General features: G+C 47.9%; 1 protein-coding gene across 1 annotated transcript in view; it reads left to right on the forward strand.

Annotated features, from left to right (window-relative positions):
• The window catches only part of RND2 (Rho family GTPase 2), a 41,594-nt gene that overhangs the window by 2,227 nt on the left and 18,160 nt on the right, over positions 1–21,207 (forward strand). The gene's annotated exons all lie outside the window — the stretch shown is intronic.

Genomic DNA, 21,207 nt, shown 5'->3' on the forward strand with positions numbered 1-21,207 from the left:
CATGCTTGCTAGCTAGGGATGATGGGCGTTGTAGTCCGAAAACAGCTGGACATCCAAGTTTGGGAAACACTCTGCATTAAACCACCGCCAGGCTTTAAATTTCTCCCACTGACTTCCACAAAGGATTATCAGGTTCCCTTTTTCTCTTGGCTCAAGAAATTGCCGTCAACACTCGTGCAGTGTTTTCCAGCATTCTCCTTGCATGCGTTTTTATAATTTTACCCCAAGGCTCAAGCCTGTGCTGTTCTCTGGAAAACCCTTTCCCTTAATCACAAATGCAGTAAGGGGAAAATCTCTCTTTCATATTTTTTGGCTAAGCACTGGTACTTGCATCTTGGTGCTGAGCTCTAGTAAAACCTAGTTACACATCAAGCCCTTTGTGGCGGGGGAGCAGTTGTGATGAACTGGTGGTGAGAGAAAGACTCTTTGTATATGCTCAGAGTTTGCTTCTCCCTGAGCTGGGCATCAGCATTACAAGGAGGTTCTGCTGCTGAGACCTGCTTCAAATCCCATCTCGGATATCCCTTATATGAAATTTCCCCCCCTCAGCTATAACACCGCTCATAACCCTCTCTGGATTATGTGGGGCTGGCCTGCTTGACCTACTTTTTTTGAAAAGGTTATAGGGGGATAACATGATCTGGCTAAAATTGGGTGGGGGTGGAAATCATGATGCTGGAGCTTTCCAATTTCATTTAAGGACCCCTCCCTGCCTCTTCCACCACCCCCTCCGCCCCCACCTGCAGTAATTAAAGTACTGGCTTCCTATCCACTCTGTGGCCTCTTTATTTTTGGTGTCCTGTTTCCTGGTATCACCTGCCTAGGAGTACCTGTGAGAAGGTACAGAATGAATTCTGAGATTCAGGGTGAGGCCAAGAATGAATGAGGCACGAAAAGCTCCGGATCCGAGGGCAGACCTCGCCCCTGGAAGGAATGTAAGGGGAGAAGGGCCCGTTTTCGTACTTTCTCTGCCTGCAAAGAGGGAACGTTCAGTTCTTGCCAGCATTTTAGAAGCAGCTGGATCCTGGAAGCAATTCTGGGGGTTGTCTGGCTCAGCCTGGCGGCCTTTTATTCCTTTTGCCTTTTATTTGTAACCCCTCCCCCCCAAAAAAAACCCATTTATTTGTGGTTTTCCATATGCGAGAGAAGGGGGGATGTTGTGCTTCAGGCTTGATGCTACAGAGGAGGAACAGAAGAAGATGCAATGCTTTGGCCATGATGTGTAGGATAAATGTCCCCATTTTTTGTTTTGTTTTGAGAGGGATGGAGAGAAGGATCACCCAAACTACCAGGGCTTCTTCTTTCCTCTGCCTCGACTCCAGCTTTTGCATCTATTAACTTCGCAGCCTCGCGATTGGCACGGCCAGAGCCTTTGCTTGGCACGGCACCTCTCGCCTGCTTTTGTCGAGTTGCGTAAAGGGCTCTCCTGTGTGCAGTGCAGCTGTGGCGAAATTGCCGGTGGCTCCTCGGGAGGCTGCAGAAAGGCTCTTCTGTCTGGGTAGAGAAAAGAGCGTCTCTTCCTTGGGCTGTGGGAGGAGGAAGCGACCAAACAATCCTCCTGCTGTGGGAGGCCGGAGCGCGGTGCACAAAACGATCACAAAGCTAACGGCGCAGAGATGCGAGTGTTGTTTGGAGCTGGCAAACGTTCCGTGGCTAACAGGCGAGCGAGCTGCAGCCACAAACTCTGCAGTCTGGCCAAGGGAGGAGAGTTGCAGAAATGCTTCGTAACGGATCAGCTAGGCTCATGGCAAATTGGCAGAGGGTTGGTCTATAGGTGTCTTATTAAGCCGTGTGTGCTAATGACCGAAAACTGCACTTGGAGATGAGAGGCTTTTAGGGATGGTGTCCACCATCGGTTTGGAAAGGTGTGGGCTACCTGTGGCACACCGGACAGCGATAGATTTCCACTTCCTAGCCGGTAGGCTGGGATGTTGCTCCTAGCAACATGTGGCTGGCCCCAGGTTCCCCATCCCTCAAATATGAGCCAGGATAGAAAGGGCTTCTCAATGTCACAGGAGGGGTGGCGATGTGGTCCAAAACACTGAGCCTCTTGGACTTGCTGATCAGAAGGTCAGCAGTTTGAATCCCCGCAGCAGAGTGAGCTCCCGTTGCTCTGTCCCAGCTTCTGCCAACCTAGCAGTTTGAAAGCACACCGGTGTAAGTAGATAAATAGGTGCCACTGTGGCGGGAAGGTAAACAGCGTTTCCGTGCACTCTGCTTTCCATCACTGTGTCCCATTGTGCCAGAAGTGGATTAGTCATGCTGGCCACATGACCTGGAAAGCTGTCTGTGGACAAACGCCAGCTCCCTCGGCCTGAAAGTGAGATGAGCGCCACAACCCCAGAGTCGCCTTTGACTGGACTTAACTGTCCAGGGGTCCTTTACCTTACTTCTGTAGAGGGATTTTTGCCTCTGAACACTGACTGACACCCCAGACCCTCCAAGTATCCCTATTTTCCAGGGACAGTCCCGGATTTACAGAAGCTGTCCCAGTTTTTGATTTGATCCCAGAATGTTCCACTTTTCCTTAGGATGTCCCACTTTTCCTTAGGATGTCCCTATTTTCATTGGAGAAATGTAGGAGGGTATGGAGTTAGGCGACCCCCGAGCCAAGGAGATATGGAACTATACAACCTTTAGAAGCCATCTGAAGGCAGCCCTGTATAAGGAAGTTTTTCAATGCTTAATGATGTTTTTAATAGATGTTGGAAGCTGCCCAGAGTGGCTAGGACAGCCCGGTCAGATGGGTGGGGTATAATAATAAAATTGTTGTTGTTGTTGTTGTTGTTGTTATGATTATTATAATCATGGAATAAAGGGACCCTTGACCATTAGGTCCAGTCGCGGACGACTCTGGGGTTGCGGCACTCATCTTGCTTTACTGGCTGAGGGAGCTGGCGTACAGCTTCCAGGTCATGTGGCCAGCATGACTAAGCCGCTTCTGGTAAAACCAGAGCAGCGCACGGAAACACCATTTACCTTCCCGCTGGAGCGGTACCTATTTATCTACTTGCGCTTTGACGTGCTTTTGAACTGCTAGGTTGGCAGGTGCAGGAACCAAGCAACAGGAGCTCACCTCATTACGGGGATTCAAACCGCCGACCTTCTGATCGGCAAGCCCTAGGCTCTGTGGTTTAGACCACAGAGCCACCCGCGTCCCAATCATGGAATAGGACGCCCCTATTTTCATTAGAGAAATGTTTTGGGGTATGACACCCACGCTTGCCACATCCCAAAGGACTTTTGAAATTAGCCGTCCTGTTTCATATGCGCTTTGCCATGCAGCAAGGAAGGTGTTATGTTACTGGCGCGATAAATGAAGCCTCTCGTTCCACCCGGGGCTCAAACATTTGTTCTACAGCCCCTGCAATCCTGCTCCAGAATGGGTGGGTTTTCAGTCTGGTCCGGCAAAGCAGCTTTGAATGCTCTTGGAAGGATGTGCCTGCCCTTGGCTGGCTTGGAGCCAGTGGCATAGCGTGGGGGGTGCAGGGGGGGCTGGACGCACCGGGTGCAACATCTGGGGGTTAGGGTTAGGGGGCGCAAATCCACGGGTTAGGGGGCGCAAATTACTTGCCTTGCCCCGGGTGCTGACAACCCACGCTACGCCACTGCTTGGAGCAGAAACCCTCTGAGATTTGAGCACTTGGGTGGTGGTGCTCACATGCCCAAAGTAATTGATTAGGAACATTTCTGAGCACAGAAACTGTCTGCAAGGGAGAATAGGACTTACAGCTGCTTAATTTATTGCATTGCAAGGGCTGCAAGTCTGGAGGGAGGGTAGCGAGAATGTAAAGGAACGTTAGGTTTTCCTGCTAGGAGAAACAGTGGATGTTCTAATTCATGGGTGGGCAAACTAAGGCCCGGGGCCCGGATCCAGCCCAATCTGGCCTTCTAAATCTGGCCCATGGACAGTCTGGGAATCAGTGTGTTTTTACATGAGTAGAATGTGTCCTTTTATTTAAAATGCATCTCTGAGTTATTTGTGGGGCATAGGAATTCGTTCATCCCCCCCCAAAAAAATATATATAGTGCGCCCCCCCCCCAATGTCTGAGGGACAGTGGACTGGCCCCCTGCTGAAAAAGTTTGCTGACCCCTGTTCTAATTCTCTGCCACTGCCTCTTGTTAGCTTTTTTTAAAAAAGCAGGGTTCTCGGTTACATCGCTGCTTTTATCCTGAAACTATTTTAAAGCTAATAACGAGGAGGAAACAAGTGTAACCATTTAAATCCTGCACCTCTTGGTGTTTGTTTTTCAACTCTTCATTCCCAAATGCTTCCTTTGGGAAATGTGGTGTGTTTTTATTTCGAAGCGAGAAGCTCCGGTCTGTTTGGAAGTTGCAGCGAATCCATAATCCCCAATAATGCAGGGGTCAATTGCTGCTGCCTAGAGGCTCACTCTTTTGTTAATGCTTAGGTTATTTCCATGTTGAGTCCTGGCAACTGCAGTCAAGTTTCATGGCTCACCTCAAGCCTCCCTATTCGTTCCTTCTGAAAATCTTGTTCCAGAGAAAAAGCTGAAGACCGGGAATAGCCTACCTCAAGTGAAGCCCTTCTGGACTTGGGTCTCCACAAAAGCCCTCTCCCAGCCTTTATAAACAACAACACCACAACTCTCACTATTTCCATAAGGAAACTTTGATTGCCTTCTTCCTTCCCTGGCAATATGTAATTTGACATCCTTTATTATGTTTGTTTGTTTGTGTGTGTGTTATCTCACTGCATTACAGATAGGGATGAGAGTGGATTTTGTTTGGTCTGCATTTTTAAGCAAGCCCACCTAATTCGTGTCTCCCAGGCTAAAATCCACTGATCGGAACATAATTATTCTCCCACTTCTGCGCTTCTCTGAATTTTATTTCTTTATTCGCCCCTTTTTTCAGCCAAGAAGTGTATTTTAGGATAAAATACATTTAGAAATGTGTGTTTTGAGATAAAAGATGAATTTAAATACGGTGGGGTTTTCTTGGCACCGATTTTAAAATGTTAACATTAAAGTGGAAACAGGATGGAACAGGCATCCAGGATGAACTCATGCAAACTAGACCGATCCACCTGTCCGTAATTGCAGGTGGTGGAAGCCATTGGTCACTTCCTAATTAAAATCCCCCCAACTCCTGGTGGCGTGTAATTTCTCCAAAGGCTTGGTCTTCTGGGAAGTGGCTTGCAGAGGTTTTCTCTCCCACCCCAATCCCTGACCATATAAAGAACTGATGAGTAGCTTTGAATAGGTACCCGTGGTTTTTCCTTCCTCGCAAAGGAGGAATGCCATCTGTACTGTTGTTCTGTTCCGTTTGTTCTCTTCCTCCTTTACAGCCATCCTTCTCTAGAGACTCTGGTGAACAGTAGTCCTTTGGGGGAGGCGGGGGGGGGGCGGGAATGGCAGTGCTGCTGGGACTACAAATGGTTTCAGAGTCTTAAGTGGGTTGTCTTGTACCAGTGCAACCACTCTTGCACCTCTTTTGGTCTAGCTCGGGTCTCGTGAGCTGCTGTATGTGAGGCGAAGGTTGGTTCCTGGTTCCTGGTTCAGCACACCAGCCTGAATAAGAGACTGATGTTCACATGCCCCTGTACCCCAAAATAAGCTTACGACCACCCCATATTGTGCACCCTCCACAACTGGGAATCAGAACCCTTTGATACGCAAACACTAGGGCTGGGCGATATCTGGTTTTCAGCATCGTAATACAGTGGTACCTTGGGTTAAGAACTTAATTCGTTCCAGAGTTCCATTCTTAAGCTGAAACTGTTCTTAACCTGAGGTACCACTTTAGCTAATGGGGCCTCCCACTGCCGCCACACAATTTCTGTTCTCATTCTGAAGCAAAGTTCTTAACCTGAGGTATTATTTCTGGGTTAGCAGAGTCGGTAACCTGAAGCGTCTATAACCTGAAGCGTCTGTAACCTGAGGTACCACTGTATAGTAAAGGTAAAGGGACCCCTGAGCATTAGGTCCAGTTGTGACCGACTCTGGGGTTGCAGCGCTCATCTCGCTTTACTGGACGAGGGAGCTGGCGTACAGCTTCTGGGTCATGTGGCCAGCATGACTAAGCCACTTCTGGCAAACCAGAGCAGCGCACAGAAACGCCGTTTACCTTCCCACAAGAGCGGTACCTATTTATCTACTTGCACTTTGACGTGCTTTCGAACTGCTAGGTTGGCAGGAGCAGGGACTGAGCAACGGGAGCTCACCCCGTCGCGGGGTTCGAACTGCCAACCTTCTGATCGGCAAGTCCTAGGCTCTGTGGTTTAACCCACAGTGCCACCCACGTCCCTTCACCACTGTATATTGCTAAATGCAATATACTGCTATATCACAGTGTCTGAAATAAGGATGGAGCTATGTAGACAGGCATCAGCTGGCTTCACAGTTTTCCCTGCATTGTGATTTTTGCCGGCGCCTGCTCTTGTGATTCGTTGCCCCCCTGCATGAGGCAGGGAACAGCTGAACCAGCAGAGTTAACAGGGTCTGCAGGAATCGAGAGAAGCACTGGCTGGCTTCATGGTTTCCCTCACATTGCGATTTTTGCATAGCGCACATATTGTATGTACCATAATTCGCAGTATATTGCCAGGTCAAAAATTATGAAACAGATTATCACGATATGAACCAGTTTTGGACGATATATTGCCCAGCCCTAACATGCATGATGATTTGCGATATACTGCCAGGTCAAAAATTACGAAACTGATATCACGATATGAACTTCAAACCGGTTTTGGATGATATATCGACCAGCCCTAACACACGTGCGTGTGTGTGTTTGTGCGCGTGTGCGCGCGCGCACGCACACACACATTGTCCTAAAGGACTGCATTGAAGCATGTTTCTCAAAAGCATCATGTCCCTAGGCCACACTGAGGAATAAGGGAATGTTTGCACCCTGAAATAAAGTATTGGCCCACCCAAAATTAGACATCCCTCCCTCCAGAACACAATGGTACATCTGGATAGGAACGGGATCCATTCTGGAACCCAGTTTGCATCCTGAGTCAAACACAATCTGCAACTGCGCATGCGCGGGTTGCGATTCGCCGCTTCTGCGCATGTGCATGACATCATTTTGAGTGTCTGCGCATGCGTGAGCGGATGAAACCCGGAAGTAACGTGTTCTGTTACTTCTGGGTTGCCACGGAGCGTAACCTGAGAATGCTCAACCTGAAGCATATTTAACCCGAGGTATGACTGTACTGCTTCCCGCAAGGCTACCCAGACCAGTGCTTTGGTTTTGCCCAGGTTCCTGCCAGCTATGCTGCTCATGTGCTGACAGTATGCCTATAAACGAATAAAGGATTGGTGTCTCTCCCCCCTCGAAACAGGCTTTGGGCTGTCCTGAATTATGCAGGCTTCTCCCAGATGCCTTGGCATCATGTCTGGCCCAGAGCTTCATTTTGTGCAAGTCACTTGTGATGTCCCCTGCCATTTATTTCTTCTCCTTGCAAGCGCGCTGACAAATGCGTCCCTCCAGGAACAAGGCTCTCCTCCAGCTGCCGCCGCTGCCTCTGGCAGCAGCCTCCGTTTAAGCAGTGAAAGGCAGCGCTTCGGATATCACAGCAGGCAGCCGTTTTAAAATCCAAAAGAGAAAGGGGGTGGAAAGAAGCCATTGTGGTGAGCTTCCCCCCCCCAAAAAAAAAGTAGCTAAAACCAATCCATCAGCTGCAAATGCGGTGGAGATTGGGAGTGTGGGCATTTTCCTATACAGTGGTACCTTGGGTTACAGACACTTCAGGTTATAGACTCTGCTAACCCAGAAATAGTACCAGGTTAAGAACTTTGCTTCAGGATGAGAACAGAAATTGTGCAGCGGCGGCAGCGGGAGGCCCCATTAGCTAAAGTGGCGCTTCAGGTTAAGAACAGTTTCAGGTTAAGAACGGACATCCTGAACGAATTAAGTACTTAACCCGAGGTACTACTGTACAGTGGTACCTCGTGTTACGTACCGCCCCCCTTGCGAACGCTGCGGGTTACGAGCTCCGCTAACCCGAAAGTGGATGCTCCAGGTTGCAACCTTTGCCCTGGGATGCGAGCGGAAGTCGAGCGCGGCAGCAGCAGGAGGCGCCATTAGAGAAAGCGCGCCTCATGTTACGAGCGGTTTCAGGTTGAGAACGGACCTCCGGAACGAATTAAGTTCATAACTGGAGGTACCACTGTATGTCTAGAACAGGTTTTCCCCAAACTTGGGTCTCCAACTACAGTTCCCATCATCCCTGACCACGTGTCCTGCTGGCTAGAGAAGATGGGAGTTGAGGTCCAAAACAGCGGGAGACTCAAGTTTGGGAAACCCTGTCTAGAATGGAAAGCCTATTTCATTTGTTGTGGTGGTGGTTTTTATCCAAAACCCACTTCCACTATAAGAGACCCACTTAAAGAGTTGAGTTGCTACAGGTTTTCCGTGTTTTTGTTCCATAGCTGGATTTCATGGGAACGATGGGAAAGTGCGTTTCAGTTTGTCATTGCTGTTTATTTGCCTCCATCTCACTATGCGATGCTTTATAGCAGGAGTGGGAAACCTGAGGTCCTCCAAACCAGGTTGGACTCCCTCTCCCATCAGCCCCAAACATAATGATCAGGACCCCGGGTTCTCCACCCACCCCACTTACAAAACGGTACGATAATCTTTATTGTCATTGTCCCATACAGAACAACGAAATTGAAAAAATCTACATCAGACATTCAAAAACAAACAAGCCTGCTATCCCAACTATCCTAGCCTGGTTGACCCCCTGAAAACTCTGATACCCCATGTTGTTGTTTAGTTGTTTAGTCGTGTCCGACTCTTCGTGACCCCATGGACCAGAGAACGCCAGGCACTCCTGTCTTCCACTGCCTCCCGCAGTTTGGTCAAACTCATGCTGGTAACTTTGAGAACACTATCCAACCATCTAGTCCTCTGTCGCCCCCTTCTCCTTGTGCCCTCCATCTTTCCCAAAATCAGGGTCTTCTCCAGGGAGTCTTCTCTTCTCATGAGGTGGCCAAAGTATTGGAGCCTCGGCTTCACAATCTGTCCTTCCAGTGAGCACTCAGGGCTGATTTCCTTCAGAATGGAGAGGTTTGATCTTCTTGCAGTCCATGGGACTCTCAAGAGTCTCCTCCAGCACCATAATTCAAAAGCATCAATTCTTCGGCGATCAGCCTTCTTTATGGTCCAGCTCTCACTTCCATACATCACTACTGGGAAAACCATAGCTTTAACTATACGGACCTTTGTTGGCAAGGTGATGTCTCTACTTCTCAAGATGCTGTCTAGGCCTGTCATTGCCCTTCTCCCAAGAAGCAGGCGTCTTTTAATTTCGTGGCTGCTGTCACCATCTGCAGTGATCATGGAGCCCAAGAAAGTAAAATCTCTCACTGCCTCCATTTCTTCCCCTTCTATTTGCCAGGAGGTGATGGGACCAGTAGCCATGATCTTCGTTTTTTTGATGTTGAGCTTCAGACCATATTTTGCACTCTCCTCTTTCACCCTCAATAAAAGGTTCTTTAATTCCGCCTAACTTTCTGCCATCAAGGTTGTGTCATCTGCATATCTGAGGTTGTTGATATTTCTTCCGGCAATCTTAATTCCGGCTAGGGATTCATCCAGCCCAGCCTTTCGCATGATGAATTCTGCATATAAGTTAAATAAGCAGGGAGACAAAATGCAGCCTTGTCGTACTCCTTTCCCCATAATTAAATACAATATACTCCCATAGAGACTACCTTACACTGCGTTTAAAACCAAAATCGCATTTGGATAGAAACTGTTTCTCAGGCGGCTAGTCCTAGTCCTAGTCTTTATAACCCTGTACCTTCTTCCAGAAGGCAGAAGCTGAAAGAGATCACAAACTTCACAAATGGAGATAATAATAATAATAATAATAATTTATTTATACCCCGCCCACCTGGGTGGCTTCCAACAAAACAATAAAATACAATAACCTATTAAACATTAAAAGCTTCCCTAAACAGGGCTGCCTTTAGATGTCTTCTAAAAGTTATTTTTCTCTTTGACATCTGGTGGGAGGGCGTTCCAGAAGGCGGGTGCCACTACTGAGAAGGCCCTCTGCCTGGTTCCCTGTAACTTGGCTTCTCGCAGCGAGGGAACCGCCGGAAGGCCCTCGGAGCTGGACATCAGTGTCTGGGCAGAACGACAGATGTTGTAGCTGCATCACTGTTGGGTTTGGTCGGGTATTGTTTTGGGGAGCTATGGGTTTAAGCGAAAGGAACATTGTGGTTGAGTTTCCGGAAGGATGTGGAGGATGACAGAGGACCAAACTAGATGAAATATTGAAGGCAGCTGTGTGTTTGCACTTCACAGCCACAGGGGGCAGTTGGGAAATGAGGGCGTGGGGAGGGGTTTTTCCATCCTGCCCTTCTAAGCTGACACTTGTCTCCAGAGGGAAGTTTCCGAAGGAAGCTGAACCCTTGCCAGACTCCATTGCACACCAATGTACCCATCAATATCCTCTTATTTTCTTAGCAGCTTAAATTTAGAAGGGGGTGGGAACTGGACACATTAAACGCTCACACCTTTAGTTTGTTACTCTGGCCCTCTCTGTGTGTGTTTTATTGTCATTTTCCCCAAAGCACTGGAAATACAAAGCAGGTAAAAGATGCTTTTTACCGGAACAACATAGCTCGGTATACGATTATGCAAGCTTTCAAGTTATAAAAAAAAACCACTTCCTCGGGCATGAATTGATAATTCTACTTCCATGGTTCTGGTTTCTTTCCCTGGTTTGTGGAAAGTGCTGGAGGAAAAGTAGAGCTAACCTTTGCCTCTTTTCTTGGGCTGCTGCTTCCGTGCTCTGTTTTGCAGAGTCAACCAACACCCGTTCCCTTGGACCCCAGCAGATTTGACCCCCAATTTCTATTTTCTTTTCTTTCTTTCTTTAAAAAAAGCATTGTGCAAGCTGCCGGCTCGGCGAGAGATAAAGCACTTGCTAGTCTCTGTTTTTCTTGGTGCTCTTCAGAGATTGGTGAAGAACCCGAAGCAAGGGAAACGGCTTATCGATTTTTCTCTTCCTCTTTCCCCAGAGAATGTGCGCGGCGGCTGAAATTGCTTGGATAAGGTCTGTGCTGATGGATGGATGCAAATCTTGGTGTGTGGAGAGCAGAGGGGAAGGGGGGGGTGCTGTTCGTCTTGGGCGATGCAGTGATCCTGAAAACGACTTTCACAGGGAAAGGACTGGTGAGGGAAGCGTCGCAAGAAGATAGCAAATTTCCCAGTGTGCCCCTGTTTTGAATCTGAGGCTGTGAATATGTGAAATACCCTGAGAGTTATCCAGTGGCGTAGCGTGGGGGGTGCAGGGGGGGCCAGTCGCACCGGTCGCAACATCTGGGGGGGGGGCGCGGAAGAGACTCGAGTGCTAAAATCCACGGGTTAGGGGGCGCAAATTACTTGCCTTGCCCCGGGTGCTGACAACCCACGCTACGCCACTGGAGTTAACTAGTCCAGCCCCCTGCAATGGAAGAATCTCAGCTAAAGCATCCATGACGGATAGCCACCCAACCTCTGCTTAAAAACCTTCAAGGAAGGAGAGTCTACTGCCTCCTGAGGGATTTCTTCCCAATGTCGAAGAGCTCTTCCCGCCAGAAAGTTCTTCCTGGTGTTTAGTTGGAATCTCATTTTTCTTGTAATCCATTGGTTCGGTCCTGGCCCTCCAGAGCAAGAAAAAACAAGCTTGCTCCATCTCCCATCTTTAGAATTTGAAGATAACATTGGGAGATCATAGAGGAGAACGTCTCTGAGGATGTGCAGAGTGCCAACCTCTAACTACCAGAGACCAACAGCTAGCTCCCAAGGGCAGATAATAATAATAATAATAATAATAATAATAATAATAATAAATTTTATTTATACCCTGCCCTCCCCGGCCAAAGGTGGGCTCAGGGTGGCTAACACCAATAAAATCACAGTAATAACATAATACGGGGGAAAGAGAAAGAAAAAAACAAAAAACCCCACCAATTTAAAATACAGATTAAAATGCAATTTAATATGCAGCCTCATTTTAAAACAGCCAATAAATCAAGACCATAAGGGGAGGGAAACATAAGGGTCAGACTGAGTCCAAACCAAAGGCCAGGCAGAACAGCTCTGTCTTGCAGGCCCTGTGGAAAGATGTCAAGTCCCGCAGGGCCCTGGTCTCTTGTGACAGAGCGTTCCACCACGTCGGGGCCAGTACTGAAAAGGCCCTGGCCCTAGTTGAGACCAATCTAACCACCTTGCGACCTGCGACCTCCAAAAGGTTATTATTTGTGGACCTTAAGGTCCTCCGTGGGGCATACCAGGAGAGGCGGTCCTGTAGGTACGAGGGTCCTAGGCCGTATAGGGCTTTAAAGGTTAAAACCAGCACCTTAAACCTGACCCTGTACTCCACCGGGAGCCAGTGCAGTTGGTAAAGCATTGGATGAATGTTAGCCTTAGGTAACACTTCATAACTTTTCAGAAACCAGTTGCTGGCCCAGTGGGGTAATGAAATAAAATTGTCTAGAGAAAGTTACAGATAGGTAGCCGTGTTGGTCTGCCATAGTCAAAACAAAATAAAAAAATTCCTTCCAGTAGCACCTTAAAGACCAACTAAGTTAGTACTTGGTATGAGCTTTCGTGTGCATGCACACTTCTTCAGATACACACGAAAGCTCATACCAAGAACTGACTTAGTTGGTCTTTAAGGTGCTACTGGAAGGATTTTTTTAATTTTGTTTTGTCTAGAGAAAGAAACCTAATGCCTTTTGGAGAGTTGTGGGTTAAATGAAATGAGAGCTTGCATGAGCTGAGTGAGCCATAAAAGGCTTCTTGGGCTACTTAGCGGTGAGCAAAAAAAAACAATTGGCACATGGTCCGATGTGCTCAATCATTACTTAGAAACAGAGTTGGAAGGGAACCTGGCGGTTCTTTTGCCCAGCATAGGACTTGAACCCATGACCCTGTGATTACTGAATGATCTACTGAATGAGTTATAGTGGGTTCAGTTCATTCATTATTTTATTTATTACATTTTTTCCATCCCGTGCATCCTCAGTGGAGCTCTGGCTTGTGCACTGAGTTTACCTACTCGTGAGGTTGGTTGTGCACAGAAAGTGTGACCGGCGCAAGGTGAGAGCAGTGCCTTGAACCTGGATCTCTCTGGCCATAGTGCAGTCTGTAAGCCAGGATGCCACCCTGGCTTTCTGTGGAGCTGAGTCCTGGCACTGAAAACATGCCTGACTGAGGATGCTAAAGCTTTGCCTTTGCCCAAGAACACACAGCAGTCAGTGGGTGTATACAGTGGTACCTCGGCTTAAGAACTTAATTCGTTCCGGAGGTCCATTCTTTCTTTTTCAAAAAAAATTCTTCATTTTATAACACAAATAAAAACCACAAACAGAAAAGACAAACAATACAAACAAATTCTTGTCATATCCTTATTTTTCTAAACATTGTTAAGTGGGCTTCCCCAAGTCCCACCTATCTGATTTTCATTTTACTTCATCTTTAGCAGTTTACATATATCATAATTTCTAACCATCTCCCCCCCCCCCACTTACTTTAACCATAAAAACTTCACATTTTACCGGAGGTCCATTCTTAACCTGAAACTTTTCTTAGCCTGAGATACCACTTTAGCTAATGGGGCCTCCCGCTGACACTGTGTAACCTCTGTAACCTGAGGTACCACTGTACAGTGGTACCTTGGGTTACATACGCTTCAGGTTACAGACGGTTCAGGTTACAGACTCCGCTAACCCAGAAATAGTACCTCGGGTTAAGAACTTTGCTTCAGGATGAGAACAGAAATCGCGCCGCTTCAGCAGGAGGCCCCATTAGCTAAAGTGGTACCTCAGGTTAAGAACAGTTTCAGATTAATAATAGACCTCCGGAACAAATTAAGTACGTAACCTGAGGTACCACTGTATTTCAGTTATGGAAGCTTTCATTTGGATCAAGACGGGGCTTGTTTAGTTTGAGCCGGGATTCCCTTCGCCCGGGACTCTGGTGTGTTTGTGTGCGAGATGTGACACTTTGGTGTTGGAATATGAGAAGTAGCAAGAAGACTGCTTTTCCCTTACCAAACATCTCATGTGGGATTGGGTGATGGCAGGTCAGAATCCTGGTTCCCAGGCACGCTTGAACCCCAGCACCTTTCTCAAGGAAACTGAGCGCTGCCAACAGCATCTTTATTTAGAAAGGCATCTTGCATCCTTTTTTTGAAAAACTCCAAACATGGAGAAAATACTTTGGCTGTGGAATTCTCCTGTGCTGCCGGCCCTCCCACCATCCATCCAGAGAGCATTTAGCTCAGAGAGGAGTGTGGGAACCTGCGGCTTCTGATAAAGATCCCCCGCTTTGCGTAAGGGGGGACATAAAGAATGTGGAGGAATGTTGATGAGATTAAGGAGACAAATAGGCAGCTGGAGAGTTGGGAAGGGCGGTGGGGGGTGGGAGAGAAGGAGGGTACCCCTCTGTGTTGTTGCTCACTCCTCACTTCACAGCTAAGGACTAGAGAGTGGGGTGTCAGGAGTACCGCGTCACTTCAAAACAGGAGTGGTGTTAACAGAGAATCATATACCCAATTGCTTTTTTTCTGAGGGAAAAGTTGCTTTTCTCTCTCGCCATTCTCCAGTGTGCAGCAGGGGAACTCACCACGAAGTCTGATTGTTTATTGCGGGCCCAGTCATAGTTAAATGTTAAATGTTAAAAGGTAAAGGGACCCCTGACCATTAGGTCCAGTCATGGCCAACTCTGGGGTTGCAGCGCTCATCTCGCTTTACTGGCTGAGGGAGCCGGCGTACAGCTTCCGAGTCATGTGGCCAGCATGACTAAGCCGCTTCTGGCGAACCAGAGCAGTGAACAGAAACGCCATTTACGTTCCCGCCGGAGTGGTACCTATTTATCTACTTACACTTTGACGTGCTTTCGAACTGCTAGGCTCGCAGGAGCAGGGACTGGGCAACGGGAGCTCACATCATCGTGGGGATTCGAACCGCCAACCTTCTGATCGGCAAGCCCTAGGCTCTGTTGTTTAAATGTAAGATGTGATTAATAAACTCGAGCAGACGATGATCTGGATGAGAGATAGCCACAATTTTATTGATTACAGATCTAGGTGGATTTTGGGGCTCCCCTGGACAAGGTTCCCCGAGTTCCTGCTAAAGAACTAACAACCTGCGTATACCTCTTCTGTTCTCAAAATAGGCATTGCAGGGGATTCAACAAGATGAACCTTGGGGTGCCTTCCAGTTCTGTGATAATCACGAATTCACAGCCTCAGATTCAAAACAGGGGTGGTTAAACTTGAACTCTGCGCTTTGGGGCTTAGAAATGGCACCAGACATTTGCTGTCTTATTATGATAAAGAAGAGGCATTGGATGATATGTTGCTAACACGCCAGGGGCTGCAAAGAAACGTAAAGGTGGCCGCACTCTGCTTGGAGAGTGGGCCATATTTCAAATTCTGGCCCTTCCGTTCCTACCATTTGCAGACTAATGGAAGGAACCAGGTGTTTGCATACATGTCCCAAGGATTCCTTGAGTTCTTGTTTACTTGCATTGCCTTTTCATTTCTCTCCTTCCTCCGATGAGTGGAAACTGGGGTGTCTAATCTGCTGTTGCTTTGCACAGTCGCTGGTTGGCACAAGAAGGAGACACTCTTTCGTGAAGCATCTCGAGGCGTGCAATAAAAACATGACAAGGGCGGGGAAGACAATGCACCCTTTTGCAGAAGGGTTTCCCCCCCCCCTTCTCGGGGCCCGTTTCTGCGAGGATGCTGGTGCCATGGCGGAGGGCAAACTGGGCTCCAGAATGTCGTTGGCGGTTGCAGAGTTTGTCCGTGTCTCAGTGGGGGCTTCTCTTGGTTGCCTGCTCAGAAGATAAATGGAAGTCTTCGCTCCCCACCCCCAGCAATTTGAAATTTGCATGTGGCGTTGCCATGACATCACATGGGGAATCCTGAAATGGCTGCTGGAGCACAACCAAGTGAATGGTAGCTTGTGGGAAAGCGATCGACTCTGCCACAATGCTTTCTCTGTGGAGCGTACCGGGGCTCTAAGTACATCCCCAGTTCCCATTCTGTTTGGCAGGGTGGGGGAGAGTCTGGAAGGATTCTCAACTCTCCCCCCCTCCAGTCGGGGCTCGAACAATTGTATGACAGGCAGAAACCCAACAGGTGAAGTTTCACCCCACTCCACCCCACTGTGCTTCCATGCAAGGGAAATCTTGCCTTCCGATTTCTGCCCTGTTAAGCAGCTGTCGGAGGCTCCTGATCTGTTTCTGCACTTGTTTATTGTTTAATAGTCATCTTTAGGAAGACCTTGCTGCTTAAATGCTCCCTATCCTTCTGGCTCTTCGTTCCCCTTTTGAGGGCACCTGACAATGTAGGAGCTAAGTAGCTGCTCAGTCAAGCCTGATTCTGCAAAAGGTTTCTCTCTCCTGCCCTTTGCTGACAGCCAGATCTCAAGGATCTTGCTTTATAAGGGAACATTCAGCACCCTAGGAATCCAATGCCTTGCATTTTTTGAGTATGCTAAATTACTAGCCCTTATGGCTGCAGGGTGGGGGGCATCTGGGCAAAGCATCTGGGCAACGTCTTGTGAAAATGCTTCAAGGTGGGAGGGAAGCAATGGAAATGGCTCTAACTGGTCTTTGGAGCAGGGGCAGAAGAAGAATAAATTATGGAAGAAATGTACTTGATTTGTGGTCTCTTTCAACTCTATGATTCTATGGAGGTCTTTAAGCAGAGGCTTGACAACCATATGTCAGGAGTGCTCTGATGGTGTTTCCTGCTTGGCAGGGGGTTGGACTCGATGGCCCCTGTGGTCTCTTCCAACTCTATGATTCTATGATTCTATGATTAACTTACTCAGGTTGCAGAATAGTGTTGTCATGGTGCAAAATTTAGATACTTTTTCACTTGTTATTACTAGTTAAAGGTAAAGGGACCCCTGACCGTTAGGTCCAGTCATGGCCGACTCTGGGGTTGCGGTGCTCATCTCGCTTTACTGGCCGTAGGAGCTGGCGTTTGTCCGCAGACAGCTTCCGGTCATGTGGCCAGCATGACTAAGCCGCTTCTGGCGAACCAGAGCAGTGCACGGAAACACTGTTTACCTTCCCGCTGGAGCGGTGGCTATTTATCTACTTCCACTTTGTGCTTTGAAACTGCTAGGTTGGCAGGAGCTGGGACCAAGCAACGAGAGCTCACCCCGTCGCGGGGATTTGAACCGCCGACCTTCTGATCGGCAAGCCCTAGACTCTGTGGTTTAACCCACAGCGCCACCCGCGTTAGTTACTAGGGTGCTTATTGCCTGATCAAGTGAAATTTCCATGGCAAGGTGAAAAACTCTGTGCCTTAAGCGTTTGAGAGAATCTCCCTGCTAGGGTGTCTCTGAAGAGGCAGCCTATCTTTAATGTGGATTTGAGGTACCCCACATTTTATGTTGTGGCGCACAGCCCTTGTTCCTTATTGGGATGGTATAACTGATAGTGATATTTTTGCACACACAAAAAAGAAAGAAAAGAAAAAGAATAAAATGAGGTATTGGGCCAGGCATGAAAAGGTGTGTTGCAGGGAGCAGGCGTGCCATTTTGGGTCGCCCAGAGCGCATTTGACCCGCACCAAGAGAAATCATTGGAAACCCATTCCAGCCTTGTGGAAGGAATTGGGAAGGAATCGTTGGGAGTTGATGAGCTGTTCATTTCTTGGCTTTAGTCTCCCAGGAGGAGGTGTTTTTGTGTGTCTGATTTTATACTTCCCTTGCGTGGCAGAAATGCCAGCAGGGGTCTTGGTGAAAACAGAGGGGAGCAAGTTGGTTCAGTGGGGGAAAGCTATCTGAATGGTAACTCTGATACATTCATGGAGGACTTTGCTTCTGCTGAAATGATGAGCAATTCCAGATCATTAGGGAACTGTTACTGCGGGTTTTGTGGCTGCTCTGTAATGCAGCAGCTCCAAAACCTCTTGTGAAAACAGCATCTGTCGGGAGAGAGGGATGAGTGGAATTTTTATTATTATTTTTAAAAAGGGGGGAGGCCTTAACACAAGTGCAGATTGTCTCCTTTGCATGCAAAAGTTCCCATTCTGTTTTCTTTCTGGGTGGGTGAATGGACCTCTGTGTGTTGAGAAGCAAAAGGAGAAAATCCCCAAATCACAGACACTTGGGATTAGTGCATGCTCCCTTCCACGACATTTGCGTGCGTAGCCTGATGCCATTTTTGCACATTCCTCACTTCTTGGTGTTCCCATCCACAAAGAAGAGCCTTGGACGCATTCTAAACCTTGTGAGCTAGGAAGAGCCACCTGGCACTGACTTCGTTGCAAGCTCCCAGGCAGACTCCAGTGGAGCGATCGTGCCATTTACTTATTGGGTCTCCTTTCTCTAAGCTTTTGGCTTGGTTGCATGCTGATTCATAGCCCTCTGGCAGACGTGCAGCTTTTGCAGACAAACCCTAATCCGAAACATGCGCTGCCTGGCCGTAGGGGTCATGGTTTGCTCCATTTGGTTCTATGGGATGCAACTGTGTTGTGGCTTCACTTGCAGCCGCAGTTAAAAGCCGGTTTGAATGCTGCTGCTGTTAGTGACTGAGCGGAAACCTTGCTGACTGGATCAGCTTAGTCTGGGTAAGTGACACCTGCAAACAAGGGGTGTGTGGAAATCTAACTCTGTGTTCCTGATCATTCCCCCCTTGCTTGCCTTTCTGCCCCAGATTTCTCCACCCCTGAGAACTATGGTCGGACTAGGATGGTGGAACACTTGATGAATGTTGGTCTCTGTACCAGCCTCTTCTATCGTCATGTTCTGGGGTCCGGTCATTGCTGTTTGTGCATCCGTGGTGATTTTTTTGTTTTCGAAACACTGCACTTAGAAAACATGCACAATTGCTTCCTCTCCCCTTTCCACCTGAAGCTGGATCAGAGGGGCTATGCAGGAGGGCTCAAATTAGTGCCCTAACCACATGTTGCTTATTAGTATACAGACTGAGTAATCCAGGCTAAAAGAGAGTGATTTGGAAGAGAGATGCTTTCATTCTGCAGTGCTCTCGCTCTCTCTCTGGCAAGGTTTTAGCTGCTGCTCCTTAGTGAACTGGCCAGACCTTCACAGCTATTTTAATTGGCTTTTGGAGGTGTTCGCACTCCAGGCCACTTCTGGTAAATCCAGGCTGACTGCATTTCTTAGATAATGGGGTGGTGGATTTTTCCGGCTTGAGCCTGGGGACCAGTCTAGATTCTATTGACCCAAAGCCTGCTGGTTCTGCTTTTTCTTTGGCAGGCTCTGGCATGGGGACAATTGATCGGCTATTTCTCATGCAGTTTTGTTTTTTTTGGGAGTGGGGGATAAGCTTGGTACATCCCTTTCCACTTGGTGGTGGGGTGTTCAGGGCTGGGGAAGGGGATGTGGACCGAAATAGTGTTTGGGTGTTGTTGTTGTTGTTTAGTCGCTTAGTCGTGTCCAACTCTTCGTGACCCCGTGGACCAGAGCACGCCAGGCACTCCTGTCTTCCACTGCCTCCTGCAGTTTGGTCAAACTCATGCTGGTAGCTTCAAGAACACTGTCCAACCATCTCATCCTCTGTCGTCCCCTTCTCCTTGTGCCCTCCATCTTTCCCAACATCAGGGTCTTTTCCAGGAAGTCTTCTCTTCTCATGAGGTGGCCAAAGTCTTGGAGCCTCAGCTTCAGGATCTGTCCTTCCAGTGAGCACTCAGGGCTAATTTCCTTAAGAATGGATAGGTTTGATCTTCTTGCAGTCCATGGGACTCTCAAGAGTGTTCTCCAGCACCATAATTCAAAAGCATCAATTTTTTGGCAATCAGCCTTCTTTATGGTCCAGCTCTCACTTCCATACATCACTACTGGGAAAAGAAACTGCACAATGGTTCTTCAGTTGCACTGGATTTTTATAGGGACGTCGGGTTCAGTACATTGCTTTCCCTCGGCCTGATACGAAGTAGGTTCTCTCCCCACCCCACCCCAATCTGGAATGGAGGGTAGTGTTCAAAATTAGCCAGGCATATTTTGCACCTGGCTATCAGCCACTCGCGACCAAGTGAAGATGCCTCGCACCAGGATAGTGCCTGACATCTCCACCATCTAGTCTGGATCAGGACTGTTTTGATACACTTAATACCCCACCCAGTAGAATTCTATCAGTTATATTTTATCTGCACAATCAGAATGGATTTCTGGAACCAAAATGCTTTTTCTGAGCAGGAGCAGTCATCAGTCATCAGGAGCAGAAAAAGAGGTCAGAATAGACCGATATACCGTATTTTTTGCTCTATAAGACTCACTTTTTCCCTCCTAAAAAGTAAGGGGAAATGCGTGTGCGTCTTATGGAGCGAATGCAGGCTGCGCAGCTATCCCAGAAGCCAGAACAGCCAGAGGGATTGCTGCTTTCACTGCGCAGCGATCCCTCTTGCTGTTCTGGCTTCTGAGATTCAGAATATTTTTTTTCTTATTTTCCTCCTCCAAAAACTTGGTGCGTCTTATGGTCTGGTGCGTCTTATAGAGCGAAAAATATGGGTATATGTGGATTGTTCCTTAAGTTCTCAAAGTTCCTAACCCAGCTCAAGGTTGTCATTTGAAGCAATCACAGTCAGTCCATCATTTGAAAAATAAGGCTTTAGAGCTGTCTTGCCCCCAGACGGCAACTGGACATTCCGTTTTGGCGACTGTAACCTTGGTTTAAGGAGCCATTTGGCCCCTAGCTTACATATTTGAGTTTCTAACGGGGGGTAAAGAATTTCAGAGGCAGAGACTGAGCACAGTTTTGAAGCTGGTGTGAGTCCCTCTTTCCCCTCTAGGACATTAAGTGACGCCTGGGCTCAGATCCCAAGCCACTTGCATAGCTCATGCAGAGCGGCTGTGAGCGAGTTGTTCTGCAGCAGCCTGGCGATCTCACAGTGGAGGCAGAATGTGAAAACCGTTCAGTAGCTAAAATGTGCGGTTGAAATGAGAGCGATTGCTGGTAATGGACATAAAGGCTGGAGGAAAAGAATCCAATTCTTCAGAGGCAGCAACGTAAATTCAGTGCCCAGGTGCTTGAGGTTTGATCAGCACGGTGTCACCTTGGTTTTGACAGATTATACAGCTTTCATCTGGAGGAACCGATTCCTCACATTATTAGAGCAGCTTTTGAAAATGCACCTTTGGGCGCCATCCAAGCCCTCTTATTCCTCCTGGACTATTTTGTGATGGATAGAGTTGCGCCAGTGCAAGGAGACAGATTGCTTGGCTTTTCTCTAATTTGCAACAGCT

This window comes from Podarcis cretensis (assembly GCF_951804945.1).
Source record: "Podarcis cretensis genome assembly, chromosome: 13".
Taxonomy (NCBI): Eukaryota; Metazoa; Chordata; class Lepidosauria; order Squamata; family Lacertidae; genus Podarcis; species Podarcis cretensis.